The 22,923-nt window shown below is 43.8% G+C and overlaps 1 long non-coding RNA gene and 1 pseudogene across 1 annotated transcript in view; both read right to left on the minus strand.

The window, feature by feature from the left end:
• LOC126190943 (uncharacterized) overlaps positions 1–22,923 on the minus strand; it is a 434,286-nt gene that overhangs the window by 30,684 nt on the left and 380,679 nt on the right. The window lies entirely within an intron of this gene.
• On the minus strand, positions 3,202–3,319 carry LOC126089740 (5S ribosomal RNA; annotated as a pseudogene).

Here is a 22,923-nt window from a genome sequence, read left to right on the forward strand (position 1 = left end):
GCATTTGACTTGCGCTCGTCGCACGGTGGCGCTGGCAGCAGTCGACATACGCAGAGGTGTGTTGGTGCATGTCAGACTACGGTGCAGCGAGTAAGTGTGCAGACGTTTTCAGACGTTTTAATCGTGACTGTGTGTTGAAAATGGCTAAAGAACACATATTGATGACGTTATGAGGGGTAGAATACTAGGGCGACTGGAGGCTGGTCAAACACAGCAGGTCGTAGCACGGGTCCTCCGTGTGCCACAAAGTGTGATCTCAAGTTTATGGCAACGATTCCAGCAGACAGGAAACGTGTCCAGGCTCTACAGTACGGGACGTCCACAGTGTACAACACCACAAGAAGATCGATATCTCACAATCAGTGCCCGCAGACGGCCACGGAGTACTGCAGGTAGCCTTGCTCGGGACCGTACCTCAGCCACTGGAACAGTTGTCTCCAGACACACAGTCTACAGACGACTGAACAGACATGGTTTATTCGCCCGGAGACCTGCAAGGTGCATCCAATAACTCCTGGTCACAGGAGAGCCCGTAAAGCCTGGTGTCAAGAACACAGTACATGGTCATTGGAACAATGGTCCAGGTTTAGTCTGAACAGTGATTCTCGTCGGGCTTTCATCTGGCGTAAACCAGGAACCAGATACCTACCCCTTAATGTCCTTGAAAGGGACCTGTATAGAGGTCGTGGTTTGATGGTGTGGGGTGGGATTATGATTGGTGCACGTATACCCTTGCATGTATTTGACAGAGAAACTGTAACAGGTCGGGTGTATCGGGACGTCATTTTGCACCAGTATGTCTGCCTTTTCAGGGGTGCAGTGGGTGCCACCTTCCTCCTGATGGATGATAACGCACGGCCCCACCGAGCTGCCATCGTGGAGGACTACCTTGAAACGGAAGATATCAGGCGAATGGAGTGGCCTGGCTGTTCTCCAGACCTAAACTCCATCGAGCACGTCTGGGATGCTCTCGGTCGACGTATCGCTGCACGTCTTCAAACCCCTACGACACTTCAGGGGCTCCGACAGGCACTGGTGCAAGAATGGGAGGCGATACCCCAGCAGCTGCTCGAGCATCTGATCCGGAGTATGCCAACCCGTTGTGCGGCTTGTGTACGTGTACATGGTGATCATATCCCATACTGATGCCGAGGTACATGCGGAGGAAACAGTGGCGTTTTGTAGCACATGTGTTTCGGGACGGTTTTCTCAACTTATCGCCAATACCGTGGACTTACAGATCTGTGCCGTGTGTGTTCCCTATGTGCCTATGCTATTAGCACCAGTTTCTTGTAGTGCCACGTTGTGTCGCAGCACATTCTGCAATTATCCTTAATTTATGAGCATGACTATAGTTGCCAATCTTAGCACCACTTTGAAATCTTATCAAGATCTGACTGAATAGTCACACAGCTTCTTTCAGACAGTTCTTCATTATAGATTATTGCATCACATGCAAAAAGTCTGAGGTTACTATTAATATTGTCTGCTAGATCATTAATATACGACTTGAATAGCGAGGGTCACAACACACACCCCCCCCCCCCCCCCTGGGCCACATGTGAAGTTACTTCATGTATAATGTAGGTAAATGGGTACAAATTGACGCGCATGCTGAAAAGACACAGGGTTTTATGAAAACCAAGAACCAGTCCAAAAACTGGTCAACAGATGGCGCTAGACAGCAACACGTCAGTGACGCCGCTTGATAATCGTGCGTAAAATGAGCTGTAGTTAGAGAGAGAGTCAGATCATCTCCAGCCTCGCTGATAAACAACTGCTGGGAGGTTCGAGCAGAATGGCGCTCCACCCCGTATTGCTAAATGAGAGACCTCTTGCGCACATTTGGTGAGGATCGCGTGCTGAGCCGCCATGTCCGTCAGGCTTGCCTTCCAAGTCCCCAGACATCAATCAGTGTGGTTATAGGTTGTGGGGTTACCTGAAGTCGCAAGTCTACCTCGATCGTCCGACCTTATTAGGAATGCTAAAAGACACAGCTTTTTACCACGGCTCTGATATTCTGTACGATGTTGTTCACAATGTTGTCCCTCGATTGAATGACGGCCGACATGTTGAGCATTTGTTACAGAGAACATCGTCTTTACTAAAAATCAGCTGTTCTGTTAATTATTCCTTTTGTATCATATGAAGCGCCATCTGTTGTTCATTTTGTGCACTTTTCTTGGTTTTAATAAAACCTCATGTCATTTAAAGTATGTGTGTCAACTTTTACCTCTCTGCCTACTTTAATCCGTGAAGTATTGCGTTTTCAAATGTTAACGGTCTTTTGGGTCACCCTATACGTCTACATTTGCTGTTGTGATACTCAGTGCGAATCTGGTTTAATACAGTTCTACACGCTGCTCTATCTTACGCAATTCTTTTCATCTCGGAGTAGCTATCTGAACTTGCTAACTGTATTCATTCGTCGGTCTCCCTCTACAGCTTTTACCGCCAAAGTTCCATCTGTTATGAAATTGACAATTCCCTGATGCCTCAGGATTCCTTCTTTTAATCAAGTTGTGCCATATACTCCTTTTTCCCCAGTCGATTCAGTGCCTCCTTATTGTTTACTTGATCTACCCATTTAATTTTTCTAGTTCTTCTTTTCTGAGCTGCTTGTCGTCCATATGTCACTTCTGCATAAGTCTGCACTCCAGGCAAATAGCTTCACAAAAAGCTTCTTAACTCTTCAATTTATACTAGATATTAAAAAATTTCTCTTTTTCAGGAATGCCTTTCGTGCTACACCCCATCTGCATAGTATATCCAATCTACTGCAGCCATACTCAGTTATTTTGCTGCCCGACCAGCAAAAAATCATCTACTACTTTTAGTGTACCACTTCCTAGTCTAATTGCACTCCAAGGGGAAAAAAACGAAGCACCATGAAGGCATTAGCCAAATGGGATGGAAATCAGTATATTTGACGTACATCTAGAGACAAACAAATGATTACAGTTTCAGAAAAAAATGCATGATTTATTAAAGAGAAAAGCAGCACTCCGTCTTCAGGCCCCAAGTGGCCCATCGGGACCATCCGACCGCCGTGTCATCCTCAGATGAAGATGGGGATAGTGGGGCGTTCGGTCAGTACACCACTCTCCCGGTCGTTATGATGGTTTTCTGTGACCGGAGCCGCTACTATTCGGTCGAGTAGCTCCTCAAATGGTATCACGAGGCTGAGTACACCCCGAAAAATGGCAACAGCACATGGCGGTCCGTGTGGTTACCCATCCAAGTGCCTGCCATGCCCGAAAGCGATTAACTTCGGTGATCTGACGGGAACCGGTGTGTCCACTGCGGCAAGGCTGTTGCCATTAAAGAGAAAGAACTGCACAAACTGAGGAAGCCAGTAGCACATTGCTGCACCTCTGTTCCTTATGCAAGCAGTTATTCTCCTTGGCACTTGGCACTGATTGATGAGTTGTTGGATGTCCTCCTATGAGATATCGTGCCAAATTTTCTCTAATTGGCGTGTTAAATCGCTGACTCCATACAGGCGGCTGATACACACACGACTTCACAGCCTTGACTTACGTCACCCCTAGAACGCTCCATGACAGCCTATTACCAGTCACACAGCTATTGTGGCTCTCCAAAGCGACCAGTATGCTCGCTTAAGGGGTGAGTAATATTTTGTCCGGTGAGGTTTCTACCTTATGCCGACTTATTTCTAGCTGTTGTTCTGGTATGATGCACACTGAGATAACAAAAGTCATGGGATAGCCATATGCACATATACAGACAACGGTTGCATTGCGTACACAAGCTATAAGAGGGCAGTGCATTTGTGGAGCTGTCATTTGTACTCAGGTGATTCATGTGTTATGAGGTGGTTATGACCGTACGACGGGAATTAAACGGACTTTGAACACGGAATGGTAGCTGTAACTAGAAGCATGGAACATTCAATTTCGGAAATCGTTACGGAATTCAATATTCCGAGAACCACAGTGTCAAGAGTTTGCCGAGAATACCAGATTCTCACCACGAGCAAAGCAGTGGCCGACAGCCTTCACTTACGAACCGGGAGCAGTGGCGTTCGTGTAGCGTTTTCAGTGCTAACAGACAAGGGACACGGCGTGAAATAACCGCAGAAATCAATGTGGGACGTATGACGAATGTATCCGTTAGTGTAGTGCGGCGAAATCATGCATAATGGGCTACACCAACAGACGACCGACGCCAGTGCTTTTGTTAACACCACGACATCGCTTGCAGCGCCTCTTCTGGGCTCGTGACCGTATCGACTGGATCCTAGACGACTGCAGCCTGGTCAGGTTAGTCTCTATTTCAGTTGGTAAGAACTATGGTAGCGTTCGAGTGTGGCACAGATCTCATGAAGCCATGGACCCAAGTTCTCAACAAGACACTGTGCAAGCTGTTGGTGGCCCATAATGGAGTGGGCTGTCTTTACATGAGTTGGACTGGGTCCTCTGGTGCAAGTGAACCTATCATTGACTGGAAATGGTTACGTTCGTCTACTTGGAGATTATTTGCGGCCATTCACGGTCTTCATTTTCCCAAACAACGATGTCATGTCACTGGGCCTCGGTTGTTCGTGATTGGTTTGAAGGACATTCTGAACAATACGAGCGAACGATTTGGCCACCCACATCGCCCGACATGAGTCTTATCGAGAATTTATGGGGCATGATCGAGAGGTCAGTTCGTGGTTGGTTGGCTCTGAGCACTATGGGACTTAACTTCAGGGTCATCAGTCCCCTAGAACTTAGAACTAATTAAAGCTAACTAACCTAAGGGCATCACACACATCCATGCCCGAGGCAGGATTCGAACCTGCGACCGTAGCGGTCGCGCTGTTCCGGACTGTAGCGCCTAGAACCGTTCGGCCACTCCGGCCGGCGGTCAGTTCGTGCACAAAATCCTGCGATTTTTTTTGTCCTCAGTCTTCTGTCTGGCTTTATGCGGACCGCCACGAATTCCTCTCTTGTGCCAACTTCTCCATCTCAGAGTAGCGCTAGCAACCTACGTCCTCAGTTATTTGCTGGATGCATTCCAGTCTCTGTCTTCCTCTACAATTTTTACCCTCTACACCTCCCGCTAGTACCATGGAAGTCATTCCTTTGATGTCTTGAAAGATGTCCTATCATCCTGTCCATTCTTCTTGCCAGTATTTTCCCCATATTCGTTTCCTCTCCAATTCTGCGCAGAACCTCTTCACTCCTTACCTTACCAGTCCACCCAATTTTCAACATTCGTCTGTAGCACCACATTTCAAATGCTTCTGTTCTGGTGTTCCCACAGCCCATATTTCAAAAATTATCAAATGTGTGTTAATTCTTAAGGGACCAAACTGCTGATGTCCTCGGTCCCTAGACTTACACACTACTACTTAATCTAACTTATCCTAAGAACAACACACACACACCCATCCCCGAGGGAGGACTCGAACCTTCGGCGGGAGGGGCCGCGCAATCCGTGACATGGCGCCTCAAACCACTCGGCCACTCCGCGCGGCCTCCATATTTCACTACTCTACAGTGCTGTGCTCCAAACGTACATTCTCAGAAATTTCTCAGTTATGGAGGGCTATAGAGGCACGTGGCTCCATATTTCTGCTGGGAACTTCCAGCAACTTGATGAGTTCATGCCACATCGAGTTGCTGCACAGTGTCGGGCGAAAGAGGTCCGACACGATTTTCGGAGGTATTCCATGGCTTTTGTCACATCAGTGCACAGGATACAGGTATCGATGTGCCTTGCCCTTACTCATTTCTGCTGGCCAGGAAACCTCAGGTAGCACGGCGATGCCCCATCGCTCGAGTATAGGAGCGGTTGGGCGACTGCCGATTTCTCGTATGGCAGCAGATCGGAGGAAGTCTGCAGAATGGGTTTCCGACGAGCTTTGGGTGCTCAGTCACGTATTGGAGCACGAAATTCTTGATTCACATTATTCTTATACGACACGAGACATCAAATATTAATTTGCTGTGAACCGACCGAATGAGAAATGCAACTCGAATGTAGCTGCGGGTTCATGACTACACTAATGTACTATAAATGAACTTTACATACCCTAGGTATGTTTTCTATGAACTTAAAGTACAAGGGTGAGTCAAATGAAAACCTTAAATAATTTTTTAAATATTATTTATTGTGCAGAAGTGGTACAAAGCTGTATCACTTTCCAACATAATCTCCCCCACGCGCAATGCAAGCCCTCCAGCGCTTACAAAGTGCATAAATTCCTGCAGAAAAAAATTCTTTTGGTAGACCGCGCAACCACTCATGCACCGCGTGGCGTACCTCTTCACCAGAACGGAACTTCTTCCCTCCCATTGCGTCTTCGAGTGGTCCAAACATATGGAAATCACTAGGGGCAAGGTCTGGTGAGTATGGTGGATGAGGAAGACACTCGAAATGCTGGTCTGTGATTGTTGCAACTGTTGTACGGGCAGCGTGGGGCCTTGCATTGTCATGTTGCAAAAGGACACCTCCTGACAGCAATCCACGTCGCTTTGATTTGATTGCAGGCCGCAGATGATTTTTTAGGAGATGCACTGGAGACAGTGGCATGTAATGCTCCAAATGACTCCTTTTTCGTCCCAAACGAGAGTCAGCATAACCTTCCCTGCTGATGGTTCTGCTCGAAACTTCTTTGGTTTTGGTGATGAGGAATGGCGCCATTCCTTGCTCGCTCTCTTCATTTCCGGTTGGTGGAAGTGAACCCAGGTTTCGTCCCCAGTAACGATTCTTGCAAGGAAGCCATCGCCTTCTCGTTCAAAGCGCCGAATAAGTTCTTCACCAGCATCAACACGCTGTTCTCTCATTTCAGGAGTCAGCTGCCGTGGCACCCATCTTTCAGACACTTCGTGAAACTGGAGAAAATCATGCACATTGTGGTGTGCTGACCCATGACTAATCTGTAAACATGCTGCAATGTGATTCAGTGTCACTCGGCGGTTTTCCTTCGCTATGGCTTCAACTGCTACAATGTTCTGTGGAGTCACAACTCGTTGTGCCTGACCTGGACGAGGAGCATCTTCCACTGAAGTCACACCATTTGCAAACTTCCTACTCCATTCGTAGACTTGCTGCTGCGACAAACATGCATCACCGTACTGAACCTTCATTCGTCGATGAATTTCAATAGGTTTCACACCTTCACTACGCAAAAGCCGAATAACAGAACGCTGTTCTTCCCTGGTGCAAGTCGCAAGTCAGGCGGCCATCTTTATACTGATACTGCGAAGATTTGTGTGCATCTGACCATGCTGCCACCTACAGCCCATTCTGCACGCTGTTTGTAGCACTCTTACCAACTTACAGGATAACGGCGCGAACTTTCGATTTGTTATTACAAATTTAAGGTTTTCATTTGACTCACCCTCGTATATTGAATACAATGTCTAGTACGAACGGTACTGATTTTTACATGCCTCATTGTTTTTTGTTTGTCACTGACTTGATTATGAGGAGTAGTCAGGGAAGTTGTGTCCTACTTTGCAAAGGTAGAACACAGTTTACAATCACTCGCATTGGCCGGCGACGCAGAGACCGGTGGAACAGACAAACGATTGCTGTGTTGATGGCAGTGAAGTTCACCAGCTGAACGACTAGCCAGAAGCAAACGCTAAAACGTAGCACAAGTATTTGTAAGCGTGCACAAACAGTCTAGGAAGGAATCCAGATCGTCAATGCAAAAGCAGGTAAGGTCAGTCACTCTGGTAAACAATGGCACGTATCGAAGGCTGCAGTGAAATAGCTAGACTGGGCACAAGTGCGGGGCCACGGTATTTACTCGCCCCCTCGCGTCGGTGGACGGGCCCACGTGAAATGCCTGCGGCTGCGGCTGGGGAGCTGTGGCCGTGGTATGGAGCCCGGGCATCTCTGACATTCTCCACATCGATACTCGGGCCGGGCGGGGAATCCGAATCACTGTCGGATACAAAAAGGAGTATGTCTATTGCTAAATACACTACTCACCATTAAAATTGCTACACCAAGAAGAAATGCAGATGATAAACGGGTATTCATTGGACAAATATATTATACTAGAACTCACATGTGATTACATTTTCACGCAGTTTGGGTACATTGATCCTGAGAAACCAGTACCCAGAACAACCACCTCTGGCCGTAATAACGGCCTTGATACGCCTGGGCAAGGAGTCAAACAGAGCTTGGATGGCGTGTACAGGTACAGCTGCCCATGCAGCTTCAACGGGATACCACAGTTCATCAAGAGTAGTGACTGGCGTATTGTGATGAGCCAGTTGCTCGGCCACCATTGACCAGACGTTTTCAGTTGGTGAGAGATCTGGAGAATGTGCTGGCCAGGGCAGCAGTCGAACATTTTCTGTATCCAGAAAGGCCCGTACAGGACCTGCAACATGCGGTCGTGCATTATCCTGCTGAAACGTAGGGTTTCGCAGGGATCGAATGAAGGGTAGAGTTACGGGTCGTAACACATCTGAAATGTAACGTCCACTGTTCAAAGTGCCATCGATGCGAACAAGAGGTGACCGAGACGTGTAACCAATGTCACACCATACCATCACGCCTGGTGATACGCCAGTATGGCGATGACGAATACATGCTTCCAATGTGCGTTCACCGCGATGTCGCCAAACACGGATACGACCATCATGATGCTGTAAACAGAACCTGGATTCGACCGAAAAAGTGGTGTTTTGCCATTCGTGAACCCAGGTTGAGTACACCATCGCAGGCGCTCCTGTCTGTGATGCAGCGTCAAGGGTAACCGCAGCCATGGTCTCCGAGCTGATAGTCCATGCTGCTGCAAACGTCGCCGAACTGTTCCTGCAGATGGTTGTTGTCTTGCAAACGTCCCCATCTGTTGACTCAGGGATCGAGACGTGGCTGCACGATCCGTTACAGCCATGCGGATAAGATGCCTCTCATCTCGACTTCTAGTGATACGTGGCCGTTGGGATCCAGCACGGCGTTCCGTATTTCCCTCCTGAATCCACCGATTCCATATTCTGCTAAAAATCATTGGATCTCGACCAATGCGAGCAGAAATGTCGCGATACGATAAACCGCAATCGCGATAGGCTACAATCCGACCTTTATCAAAGTCGGAAACGTGATGGTACGCGTTTCTCCTCCTTACACGAGGCATCACAACAACGTTTCACCAGGCAACGCCTGTCAACTGCTGTTTGTGTATGAGAAATCGGTTGGAAACTTTCCTCATGTCAGCACGTTGTAGGTGTCGCCACCGGCGCCAGCCTTGTGTGAATGCTCTGGAAAGCTAGTCGTTTGCATATCACAGCATTTTCTTCCTGCCGGTAAAATTTCGCGTCTGTAGCACGTCATCTTCGTGGGATAGCAATTTTAATGGCCAGTAGTGTATTTGGAGCTATTTTCCTCAGTTGCTAATAATAAATTCAATTATTTTTTATCTTATCTTGATGATAAGAAAACTTCTATCTTTTGCAATAGAAATTTTTTCTAAATACCAGACACGTTCGGCTATCCATGTTAGGCATCTTCAGTGATCTATAATACATATAAAATTATTTAATTATACATATTTCGATGTGAGGGTTGTACTGATTCTTTGACAGTTTGATTTGGTCTAGCTGTTTCTATTTACAACTGTATGTTTGTGTTTCTTTACTTATATTCATTCTCGTGACCCGTTAATTCTGTCATTTTTTGTTCTATATGTGCTAAACGCATATGATACACGTATTTTCCAGTACTTACTCCTCTGTACATAACCAGGGCTGTAGGAAACTACACATGTTTGCACTGCTCTTGGGCACATGCTATAGAGCTGACTGAGGGACCATGGGAACTGACTGAGGGATCCTGAGAGAGTAGAATTGGGGGTTGGGGTGGTGGTGGAGGAAAGGTGGGTCGTGGGACACCGTGTTTGTGTGTTTAAATTTACACAAACACACACACAGACTATAATCTCTCTTTTAGTTTAGTAAGTTGTTAGTACTGGCTATAGCGAATATAAAAGGCAAAAGAAGGAGCGATTATAATGATGAAATGAACGACGAAAATCGGCGAAGCCTATGTTGTACATCTATCTTTAACACGATGAAGCTTGGCTGTGGAAACATGATTAATCAGTCTTGTGGTCAGGATTGTCAGAAAATAACGTTCATAAATCGGCATTGGACTGCGTTATCACGCACCTGAATGAAGATGGGTTCGTTTTCTGGAACGTGCTGTGAGCATTTGAGACCGCGACAAAGGCGGACGATCCATTCCATCATCGTATTAAGACAACCAACGACGAATATTTGCTCAAAAACGTTAAAGTTTATGAGATGATAAGGCGTGAATTAAATAATACAAATGAAAAAAGTAAATATTCATATTAGTGTAATTCATCATATTTAAACTAACATCAAAAGGCACCACCTTTTATTCCATCCATTCACTAAGATGGCTACGACAGAAGAGAGTGCAAGATAGTAAAAAAAAAAAAAAAAAATAAAGATTGTGTCAGCAGCGAAACAAAATAGACCAATGTTCAAACTTATTTTATTAGTTTCTTCCATTTTAGGATGACTATTTCTTACTTTTCTATTCTTGTCCAGAGAGGATTGTCCCTACTATGAAACGTAGATTTCAAACCTTCTTTTCTACCTTTTCTGAAAGTAAAGGACCATCAGGGACTTGTCCTGAAGAAAGTAGGGGAAAGCTGTTAAAGCTGTTCCTCTAGCTAGAAGGGCCATGACACACATACAAAACATGATATGTGTCGAACGTAGAAAAATACACTGCCAGAAAAAAATATTACGCCCTTTTGAAGGTTTCCAATTCACTCAAGATTTATTGTTGCAACAGCCCATATGGAGCACGTGAAATGATTACATTTACAGATCAATAGCACAAGAGGCCCCCCATGAACCATGGACCTTGCCGTTGGTGGGGAGGCTTGCGTGCCTCAACTATACAGATAGCCGTACCGTAGGTGCAACCACAACGGAGGGGTATCTGTTGAGAGGCCACACAGACGTGTGGTTCCTGAAGAGGGGCAGTAGCCTTTTCAGTAGTTGCAGGGGCAACAGTCTGGATGATTGATTGATCTGGCCTTGTAACACTAACCAAAACGGCCTTGCTGTTGTGGTACTGCTAACGGCTGAAATCAAGGGGAAACTACAGTCGTAATTTTTCCCGAGGGCATGCAGCTTTACTGTATGATTAAATGATGATAGCATCCTCTTGGGTAAAATATTCCGGAGGTAAAATAGTCCCCTATTCGGATCTCCGGGCGGGGACTACTCAAGAGGATGTCGTTATCAGGAGAAAGATCTTTGGTGTGACGTCATAAGCGAGTGTGATGATGATGATGATGTTTGGTTTGTGGGGCGGTCAACTGCGTGGTTATCAGCGCCCGTACAATTAGCCAATCTTTGCTCAGTCCAATTTCGCCACTTTCCTGGATGATGATGGAATGATGAGGACAACACAAACACCCAGTCGTCTCGAGGCAGGTGAAAATCCCTGACCCCGCCGGGAATCGAACCCGGGACCCCGTGCTCGGGAAGCGAGAACGCTACCGCGAGACCACGAGCGGCGGACGTCATAAGCGAGTGACTGCCTGTGAGATCGCTCTCTTAAGTTTTTATATATTTTTAGGTTTCAGATGCATATTTTAACGGTTTTTGTGATAATATTTACTATATAAGTGACTTATTAGTGGTTTCTTCATTCACCTCTGCCTTTCTTGTATTGTGACCTGATATTTGTGTCTCGTATCCAGCAACGTAACCTCTTACCTGTGTTTACATTCCGCGCTGACCAGTTGCAGCTGTAGCGGCGCATCGAAAGCTAAGTACTAATTAATTGTTTGTGTATAGTGGTATATTTAGGAACTTTAGTAGTCTTCAACCGGTGTTTTTTGTGTTTTCTGGTGAAATAATTTCAGAAGAACCTTTTGGGAACTGTTTTCAGTTTCGTTACTGTGTCATTAGACGTTTGATTCTCTTTCTGTATTAGTCTTTTTGTTATATTCACATTTGTTGTTTATTAATACTGTTAATAATAGCAGTTACTTCCCTTGTAGAGTAAGTTTGTGATTACTGTAGTCAGGTTTTTAACATCTTCTTATTGTAGTAGCGGAACAGAGAAAAAGTAAAATTTTACCATGAGTGAGAAGTGTGGGCTTTGCCGTAGGTTCGTGAGTAGTGGATTGCGGTGTGAGACTTATTCGAAGTATTTTCACTGGGGAGAATGCAGTGAGGAAGCCAGTGGGCATTCTGGCGAGATCCTCTCCTGGAATTGCAGGTTATGTAGCAAGAGTAAGTTGATAGAGGAGCAGGAGCGTAAGATCTGTGCCCTTTAGGTGCAGTTGAAAAACGCACAGGAGGAGCTAGATAGGATGAGGAGGGAGAAGGGGGTTGGGGAATGGGAGCTGGCTGTTGGCAAGAGATCTGCTAAGAGAAGAAGATTTTCAGATAGTTTTACTATTGGTGTTTACAATAGATATGGCCAACTGTCAGAGTCTAGTGGAGAGGAATCTCTAGTAGCTGTAGATGGAGGAAGTATGCAGCAGACCTCAGTAGTTACGGTGGCTAGAACAGTTGGAAAGTCGAAGAGGAAGAAGAAGGTTCTGCTGTTAGGTAGTTCTCATGGCAGAGGTGTAGGCCAGCAGTTGCAGGAAGTGCTGGGAAGTGAGTACCAGGTCACCAGCATTGTGAAGCCTAATGCAGGTTTGGCTCAGGTGACTGTTAACATAGGGTGGTTATGTAGGGATTTTACTAAAGAGGATCAGGTAGTGCCTGTGGGTGGGGCTGGTAATAGTATTGATAGGGATGGGGAGTATGACATAGATGGTGACCTGGAAAAGATAGCCACTCAGACTGGCAACACGAATGTGCATTTCGTGGAACTGTTTCAGCGTCACGATCGGCCTCATCTTAATACAGCTGTCAGGCGTAATAACATGTGACTTGGGGGTGCGCTGATGACAGAAAGCATGGGTCACATTTCAGTGGTGTCGGTGGAGTCTATCAGCAGGACGGGTTTCACTAGACATGGCCTGCACCTCAACAGGTATGGGAAGGGGAGGTTAGCAAAGTTTATAGGTGACAGTATAGGTGGGGTTGGTGGGATCACTCATGGGAAAATTTCTGCAGTAGTGGGTGTTAGAGCTGCACCTTTTTTTAGATTGAAGTCAGCTGATAGGTATTCCTGCTTAAGGGAAGTCTCTCTAACAAAGGAACCACTTTTGACAAAGCTTAGGTATCCGAGTAACGAGGGAATTAGTATATTTCATCAAAATATACAAGGTATTAGAGATAGAGTTAGTGAATTGCTTATAGATGTTGACTCTGAAATTATTGGTATATCTGAACACTTCTTAAATAAGGAGATGTCATGGCGGCTGCAGTGTAACACGTGTTAAGTTCGGCTCGCGAAATTTAGTTGAATTCGAAGGTGTTCTCGCAGGTGATGTTGTCTAGTACAAGTGGAAATCGTGTGAACAACAGTGTTCTGTGCAGTAGTGCTATTTTTTTTCTGTGCTCCGCCAATATCTTCGAGAAACTGGTAAACAGAAGAGTCAACAGCAGCGCGTCCAGCAGCGGGGAAGCAGCAGGTGCGGCGGGTCTGCTCTTGGCGGAAGGTGCGGCCGCGGCTCCCGGTATAGCGGAGCTGGTCCGCTCTGAGGTAAACGCTGCGCTTCGAGATAAAAACAATCTCGATCTGATAGCAGGCACTATATCAGATACTGTAACAGCAGCAGTATTGGCCAAAATGCGTGAAACTGTTGAGGCCAATACTGCCGAAATTACAGCACTAAAAAAGTCTGTGTCTGAATACGAGAAAAAGGCACGAGAGTTGGAAGTGAAACTATCTGCCGCAACAGACGAGCTAGAACAGTACCAAAGGCGAAATAGTCTACGACTGTTTGGAGTAGCAGAAGATAAGGAAGAAGACACAGACAACCTGCTTATAGAGGTTGCGCGTGAAAAATTAGGTGTTGAAGTGACCAAGGCAGACATTGACAGGAGCCATTGGGTGGGACGAAAACTACCAGGTGCTACCAAACCTCGTCCAATAATAATTAAATTTCTCTCGTACCGAAAAAGGGCAGAGATCTTTACCCAGAAGAAGAAGTTAGCAAGGACAGGGCTTATAATAAGGGAAGATCTGACACACGAACGGCTAAAGATTTTAAACAGTGCCATATCCCATATCGGTCTTCAGAATGTGTGGACTCAGGATGGCAGAGTAATCATTAAGACAGCAGCTGGAAAGAAGATAGTCACAAACATGACAGAACTGAATAGTATTAAGTGAAGCTACTCGAGCCAAAAGTGCAAACTTAACACCATTTGCAAATTGTAACAGCCCTATACTCAGATATAGTCTTGTAATTGTATCAACTTTTTAATTATACCCATATTTGTACCTTCAACTAATTGTTTTTGTAACTGTATTAACTTTTCACTATTTTTTTTATGTCTGTAGCTCTAACCATTACTTAATTTTAGTTACTGCTAATACTTTTTTCATTTTCTCAGTTTATGCTCTTCCATTTTGTAACAGCTCTATTGCAATTATTAGTCTCTCCTTTAGTTCATTAATCACCCATCTCTTCGGTTTAAATTGTTCATAACAAAAATCACCATCAGTATCACTTTAGCAAATTTCAATCTAATTGTAGCTTCCTACGATAATCACTAACAGTATCACTTTAGTAAATTTCAATTTAATTCTAGCTTCCTACGATAATCTATTAATTATTAAGCTTACTTCTCTCTGCTGGCAGCATCGGCCTCTTAAATCACTCCCCTTTCCCTTATTTCCACCCTAACCTGTTTCAAATACGCTAATTGCATTTCTCCTCTTACGACAGAGGATACACAGTGACACACAGCCGTCACCATTTTGGTCATATTCTCCTTGCACCGAATACCACTAATCCATTTTCTATACTCCCGCAACCTCAGGAAATCTCTTGCAGTCGCCTTTCTTTCGGCACTCGCGGAGTCACAAACAGGGCGCGCAAAATCTCGGACACCCCTGTGTTATGTCACTTGGCGGAAGCACCGGCCAGTGCCCCTCGCGGCAGGTAGTGCCTAACAAAGGGACAAACCAGTCTGCCACCCTACTCCACGCTGCTCAGCGGAACGCGTCAGAGCTTTTAGCAGCTCACTGCAACATTCAGTCTTTACCTGCACATTACGAAGAACTTAGCCTCCTCTTCAACCAACTAAACTACCATGTAATCCTCTTATCCGAAACGTGGTTGAAACCACACATATCCTCTGCATCTATTCATCTCCCAGGGTACACATTTCTTAGGGAAGACAGACAAAAAAAGCGAGGTGGCGGGGTCGGCACGTATATACGAACAGATCTCAAAGCGAAAATCTTATGTACGTCAAATCCTGCTGAAGAAAAAGAGGCTGAATTCATGTTCATTGAAATAAATATACAAAGTCGGAAATTCTTGACTGGCGTCGTGTACAAGCCGCCAAAAATAAACTCAATGAGTTCCTTTCAGTCGGAATTACATTCACTTCAGTGTCAATACGAACATGTCATCGTAATGGGTGACTTAAACATAGACCTGTTAAGAGACACTCCCTCCGCAATAAACCTAAGAGGACTGTTTAGTTGCAATAGTATGAACATTCTTCCATTACAACCTACACACCATACTGTGCACAGTCATACTCTTATAGACGTAATCGCAACGAAACAGACTGACAAAGTAAGAGATGATGTAATATTCCTGGCCTACTCTGTGCAGCCCCCAAGGATCAAATCGCGTTACATAACTTGTAGGAACATGAAACGTATTGACCTTGACGCTCTAACAGCCGATTGCTCAGAAATCTCATGGCATCAAATAATCAGAGAACCTACAATCGACGGCAAAATTAATGAACTTGGTGATAAACTCACTGCCCTCTATGACAAACATGCACCTGTGTGCACAATCCGTGTAAGAAAATCTCCTGCTCCATGGCTGACAGCTGAATTACGTCAAATGATGACTAATAGGGATGCTGCCCACAGGCGTTTCAAGGCAGATCCGAAACCCGAGCGTTTCGAAGAATACAGAAAGCTACGGAACAGAGTGAAACAATGCATTCGCAATGCTAAAATCAGGCACGCTCGCTCCCTTGTATGCAGCGATCTGACGCCCACGACCCTATGGAAGAATCTCCGTAACTTGGGGGTCGGAAAGGCAAAAATCAGAAACTACTTTTCATGTGTCAACTAACGAATTAAATGAATTCTTCTCTGCACCTCTGAATATCAGCACAGCTGATAATTACCGTCCACAAGAATCCCCAAACAGGATAACTAACAACGATACCTTCCATTTAAAACATGTAACAACAAATACGGCAAGAAAAGCAATAATGAGAATCTCTTCTGATGCAATAGGCAACGACAGTATCGGTATAACCATGATTAAGAATGTTGCCGATATCTTAGTACCTGTCTTAACTGACATATTTAATTTTTCCCTCGTGAACGGAATATACCCCACTGCATGGAAAAGAAGCTTAATTCGACCCATCCCTAAGATCGAAAACCCGCAACTGCCTAGTGATTACCGACCAATTAGCATACTGCCTGCTGTTTCCAAAGCACTTGAATATTTTGTTCATGACCAAATCACTGAACACTTGCATGAATTCAGCCTATATGACAAATTTCAATCCGGTTTCCGTAAACATCACAGCACAAACACTGCTCTAATTAACGTAACTGATGACCTGAAATGTGCCATCGACAATCGAAAGGCAACAATATTGACGCTACTGGACTTCAGCAAAGCTTTTGACACTGTTAACTTTGACATATTGCTCAGAAAAATGCAACAGCTTAATTTCTCTGATAGTGCAATGAGATGGTCTGAAAGCTACTTAAAAGACAGACAGCAATGTGTTGTCTGCGTAAATGAAAAATCTTCCTGGAAACATGTTTCCTCGGGAATGCCACAAGGATCAGTCTTAGGACCACTTTTGTTTTCTTTATATGTCAACGATATTTCGTCGGTTCTGTCCTCCTGTAAATATCATTTCTATGCCGACGACCTCCAGCTCTACCTAAGCGTCAGACCTGAAGATGTAAATACTGCAATCGCTCAGATGAATGATGATCTGTCTTCAGTAGTGACATGGGCGAAAATCCTGGGGCTTAAACTAAATGCAAAAAAGACGCAAGTAATCTTAATAGCCCATCAGAAATTAATAAGTTCCGATTTCCGCGAACGGCTACCTCCTATTCTGTTCGACGGTACTCCAATACCATATCAGAAAACAGTGAAGAACTTGGGTGTAACTTTGGATGAGCATCTCAACTGGGCGGAGAATACAGTCGCAGTGTGCCGAAAGACGTCTGCTTGTCTCTATGCTCTCAAAAAGTTTCGGAACATATTTCCACAGGACTTGAAACGCCAGCTCGTGCAAGCAGTCGTTCTACCGAACCTCCACTATTGTGATGTGATTCAACAAGGCACGAGTAGTGAAAACAAAAGACGGCTAGAGCTAACCATGAATGCCTGTGTGCGTTACACCTGCAACATTCGCCGATATGATCATGTTAGTGCTTCATACTCCGAGCTAGGGTGGCTGCGGCCGGACAAATTGCGTGACTACCACACTCTATGTCTACTTCACCGACTCCTCATCGCACAAGCACCCCAGTACTTTGCTTCAGAGATTAAAAACCTGTCATGCCATCATAATCGAAACACGAGGTCACTCTTATTTGGTGTCCTAACTGTGCCCACTCACAAAACAAAAACTTTTGCAAACTCCTTCTCAGTTGCCGCTGTCCGCCTCTGGAACAAACTGCCCCTTACCTTGCGCAAAATTCAATCTCCTGCTGCTTTTAAGAAGAAGTTGAAGCATTTCCTACTATCATCCTCATAAAGTTCTCCACAAAATTAATGTACCAGGCCAATCCTCTCATCTGTCAAATAGCAAAGCTAGCGTCTCCTATCTTGCTCCTGAGATGCCTTCTTCTTCATCTATCTCTATTAGCCACGCAATCTTCTTTTCCTTTATATTTCCTTAATTATGTTTCATCATGTCTCTCTATTCTTCTCCTCCCTTCACCACGAGTCTCCCTCATACTCCCTGCTGCCAGCACTCCTATCTAAAATTTGTCTCTTCAATAATGTCTAATTATAACAGTACTTATAATCTACGAATATAAACTCTATATGTATGTATTTTTCCAGGTGTACCTTTCTAATTGTTTATTTCACTTTTTGTACTAGATGTAGTTTAACATGCCTACTAAAACATATGAATGTAAAATAAGTAGAATGCCTGGTTAGATGTAAGAGAGGGCCTGATGGCCCTAATCTTGCCAGGTTAAATAAATCAATAAATAAAATAAATAAAAAATAAAATAATTCAGAGGCTTCCTTTACCAGGATACAGATTGGCTGGCAGCTTTTCGAGGAGCTCTTTGTGGTGTGGGGGAGTAGCCATGTACGTGAAAAACGGCATCCCATTTGAGTCAATTGATGTTTCAAAGTACTGCACTGAAAAGGTGTTTGAATGTTGTGCAGGTGTGGTTAAATTCAATGGAGCTAAAATTCTAACTGTTGTTATTTATAGATCCCCAGACTTCGATTTGACAACATTTTTGCTAAAGCTAGAGGAGGTTCCTGGTTCACTTTATAGGAAATACAAAAAGTTAGTTATATGTGGTGACTTTAATATTAATTGTATAAGTGATTGTGCAAGGAAGAGGATGCTGGTAGACCTCCTTAGTGCATATAATCTTATGCAAACCGTTATTCTTTCCAACGAGAGTGCAAGGGAATAGTAGAACAACCATAGACAACATTTTAGTTCATTCCTCATTACTAGAAGGGCATTCTGTTAGCAAAAAGGTACATGGCCTTTCAGATCATGATGCTCAAATTTTAACTCTAAAAGATTTTTGTGCTGCAACACGTGTTAAATATAGTCATTAGCTGTTTAGGAAAGCTGATCCAGTTGCTGTAGAGACCTTTGTAAACCTTAACAAGGAACAAGAGTGGCAAAATGTTTATAGCGCTGATACAGTAGACGATAAATATAATGCTTTTCTCAAGACTTTTCTCGTGCTCTTTGAAAGTTGCTTTCCATTAGAACGTTCAAAACAGGGTACTAGCACAAAAAGGCAGCCTGGGTGGCTGACTAGAGGGATAAGAATATCTTGTAGAACAAAGTGGCAATTATATCAAAACGTTAGAAACAGTCAGAATCTAAATGGAGCAGCCCATTACAAACAGTATTTTAAGGTGCTTAAAAATGTTATTAGGAAGGCAAAAAGTATGTGGTATGCAGATAGAATAGCTAAGTCTCAGGATAAAATTAAAACCATTTGGTCAGTCGTAAAGGAAGTGGCTGGTCTGCAGAGACAGGTCGAGGATATAGAATCAGTGCGTAGTGGGAATGTCCGTGTTACTGATAAGTCGCATACATGTACAGTATTTACTGATCACTTTCTGAATATAGCAGGTGAACTAAATAGAATCCTAGTCCCAACAGGGAATCATATAGCGCTCTTAGAAAAAAGTGTTCCGAGACTGTTACCTGAAATCCTCCTCCATGATACTGACAAGAGGGAGATTGAGTTAATAATTAAATCACTAAAGACCAAGAACTCTCATGGATATAACGGGGTATCTAGCAGAATACTGAAGTATTGTTCTGTGTATGTTAGACCAGTACTTAGCCATATCTGTAACTTTCCCTTTAGGAGTGGTCGGTTTCCTGACCGATTAAAATACTCGGTAGTGAAGCCACTTTATAAAAAGGGAGACAGGGATAATATAGACTATTATAGACCTATTTCTATGCCATCGGTGTTTGCCACAGTTATCGAGAAGGTTGTATATACAAGGTTACTGGAGCATTTAAATTCACATAATTTGCTGTCAAATGTTCAGTTTGGTTTTAGAAATGGTTCAACAACTGAAAATACTATATTCTCTTTTCCCTGAGGTTTTGGACGGATTAAATAAAAGGTTGCGAACGCTAGGTGTTTTCTTTGATTTAACGAAGGCTTTTGACTCTCTTTGACCACAAAATATTACTGCAGAAGTTGGACCATTATGGAGTAAGGGGAGTAGCTTACAATTGGTTTGCCTCTTACTTTAAGAACAGAAATCAGAAGGTAATTCTCCGCAATATTGAGAGAGGTAGTGATGTTCAGTCCCAATGGGACACTGTTAAGTGGGGCGTTCCCAAAGGGTCGGTGCTGGGGCCACTGCTGTTTCTTATTTATATAAATGATATGCCTTCTTGTATTACAGGTGATTCAAAAATATTTCTGTTTGCTGATGACACCAGCCTGGTAGTGAAGGATCTTGTGTGTAATATTGAAACAGTATCAAATAATGTAGGGCATATTATAAGCGAGACGGAACAGTTCAAGTTTCTAGGCGTTCGGATAGATAGTAAGCTGTTGTGGAAAGCCCATGTCCAGGATCTTGTTCACAAACTAAATGCTGCTTTATTTGCCATTAGAACAGTATCTGAAATAAGTGACACTTCAACACGAAAAGTAGTCTACTTCGCATATTTTCATACGCTTATGTCGTATGGTATTATTTTTTGGGGTAATACTTCTGATTCAAAAAGGGTATCTTTGGTTCAAAAACGGGCTGTTCGAGCTGTATGTGGTGTAAGTTCGAGAACCTCTTGTCGACCCCTGTTCAATAGTCTGGGAATTCTGACATTGCCCTCACAGTATATATTTTCTTTAATGTCGTTTGTTGTTAGCAATATTAGCCTATTCCCAAGAGTTAGCAGCTTTCACTCAGTTAATACTAGGCAGAAATCCAATCTGCATGTGGAGTGCACTTCCTTGACTCTTGTGCAGAAAGGAGTGCAGTATTCTGCTGCATCCATTTTCAATAAGCTACCACAAGAACTCAAAAATCTTAGCAGTAGCCCAAACTCTTTTAAGTCTAAACTGAAGAGTTTCCTCATGGCTCACTCCTTCTATTCTGTCGAGGAGCTCCTGGTAGAGCTAAAAAATTAAGCAAATTCCAATGTTACATTGTTGATTTTCTTTATTTAAACTTACGACTTGTCACCTGAACGTTTTTTTTTATATTTCATTTTATCTGTTATAATTTCATGTATTGACTCGTTCCATGACCATGGAGACTTCTCCTTATTTTGGTCCCACGGAGCAATAAATAAATAAATAAATAAATAAATAAATAAGAAAACTGGCGTTCTACGGATCGGAGCGTGGTATGTCAGATCCCTTAATCGGGCAGGTAGGTTAGAAAATTTAAAAAGGGAAATGGATAAGTTAAAGTTAGATATAGCGGGAATTAGTGAAGTTCGGTGGCAGGAGGAACAAGACTTTTGGACAGATGAATACAGGGTTATAAGTACAAAATCAAATAGGGGTAATGCAGGAGTAGGTTTAATAATGAATAGGCCAGACGGAATGGCCGTGCGGTTCTACGCTCTGCAATTTGGAACCGAGCGACCGCTACGGTCGCAGGTTCGAATCCTGCGTCGGGCATGGATTTGTGTGATGTCCTTAGGTTAGTTAGGTTTAATTGGTTCTAAGTTCTAGGCGACTGATGACTTCAGAAGTCGCATAGTGCTCAGAGCCAATAATGAATAGGAAAATAGGAGTGCGGGTAAGCTACTACAAGCAGCATAGTGAACGCATTATTGTGACCAAGATAGACACGAAGCCCACGCCTACTACAGTAGTACACGTTTATATGCCAACTAGCCTCTGTAGATGATGAAGAAATTGATGAAATGTATAATGAGACAAAAGAAATTATTTAGTTAGTGAAGCGAGACGAAAATTTAATAGTCATGGCTACTGGAATTCAACAGTAGGAAAAGGAAGAGAAGGAAATGTAGTAGGAGAACATGGATTAGGGCTAAGAAATGAAAGAGGAAACCGCCTGGTAGAATTTTGCACAGAGCATAACTTAATCATAGCTAACACTTGGTTCAAGAATCATGAAAGAGGGTTGTATACATGGAAGAACCCTGGAGATACTAGAAGGTTTCAGATAGATTATATAATGGTAAGACAGAGATTCAGGAACCAGGTTTTAAATTGTAAGACATTTCCAGGGGCAGATGTGGACTCTGAGCACAATCTATTGGTTATGAACTGTAGATTAAAACTGAAGAAACTGAAAAAAGGTGGGAATTTAAGGAGATGGGACCTGGATAAACTGCAAGGACCAGAGGTTGTACAGAGTTTCAGGGAGAGCATAAGGGAACAATTGACAGGAATGGGGGAAAGAAATACAATAGAAGAACAATGGATAGCTTTGAGGGATGAAGTAGTGAAGGCAGCAGAGGATCAAGTAGGTAAAAAGACGAGGGCTACTAGAAATCCTTGGGTAACAGAAGAGATACTGAATTTAACTGATGAAAGGAAGTGCAAAATGGCTAAGCAGGGATGGCTAGAGGACAAATGTAAGGATGTAGAGGCTTATCTCACGAGGGGTAAGATAGATACTGCCTACAGAAAAATTAAAGAGACCTTTGGAGAAAAGAGAACCACTTGCCTGAATATCAACAGCTCAGATGGAAACCCAGTTCTAAGCAAAGAAGGGAAAGCAGAAAGGTGGAAGGAGTATAGAGAGGGTCTACAGAGGGGCGATGTTCTTGAGGACAGTATTATGGAAATGGAAGAGGATGTAGATGAAGATGAAATCGGAGATATGATACTGCGTGAAGAGTTTGACAGAGCACTGAAAGACCTAAGTAGAAAAAAGGCCCCGGGAGTAGAACTACTGACAGCCTTGGGAGAGCCAGTCCTGGACAAAACTCTACCATCTGGTGAGCAAGATGTATGAGGCAGATGAAATACCCTCAGACTTCAAGAAGAATATAATAATTCCAATCCCAAAGAAAGCAAGTGTTGACAGATGTGGAAATTACCGAACTATCAGTTTAATAAGTCACAGCTGCAAAATACTAACGCGAATTCTTTACAGAC

This window comes from Schistocerca cancellata, chromosome 6, assembly GCF_023864275.1.
Source record: "Schistocerca cancellata isolate TAMUIC-IGC-003103 chromosome 6, iqSchCanc2.1, whole genome shotgun sequence".
NCBI lineage: Eukaryota > Metazoa > Arthropoda > Insecta > Orthoptera > Acrididae > Schistocerca > Schistocerca cancellata.